The sequence below is a fragment of the Corylus avellana genome, chromosome ca5 (genome assembly GCF_901000735.1).
Source record: "Corylus avellana chromosome ca5, CavTom2PMs-1.0".
Taxonomy (NCBI): domain Eukaryota; kingdom Viridiplantae; phylum Streptophyta; class Magnoliopsida; order Fagales; family Betulaceae; genus Corylus; species Corylus avellana.
This window is the reverse complement of record NC_081545.1, coordinates 5,665,154-5,665,559: the sequence shown is the minus strand read 5'-3', so window position 1 is coordinate 5,665,559 and position 406 is coordinate 5,665,154.

Genomic DNA, 406 nt, shown 5'->3' with positions numbered 1-406 from the left:
TTATTTGAGTTTGAGCTTCTCATTCTGAAATTAGCTAAAAAAAATGATAATCAAATAGAAAAATAAAGACAAAACGGAATAAAAAAAATAAATAAGATTTTAAATAATTCGGTTTATGATCTACGTCTACATAATAAAGCCTCATAGGCTTCATTTTGCTCTTATTTCACTTGATTGATTTACAAAGATCAATCAATATCCCTACTTACAGGAAAAATAGGATAGTTGAATACACTACAAATAAGGTAATCAAATCACAAAGAATTGATATGCAATTGCAATGATTTGATTGTAATCACAAGACCCGACTGAGCCATTGCCAAGACTTTGCCGGAATATCGCCGAGACCCGGTTAGGACTCGGCTAAGACCTCGACATTGTCAAAGAAAAAATAATTGGTAGAACA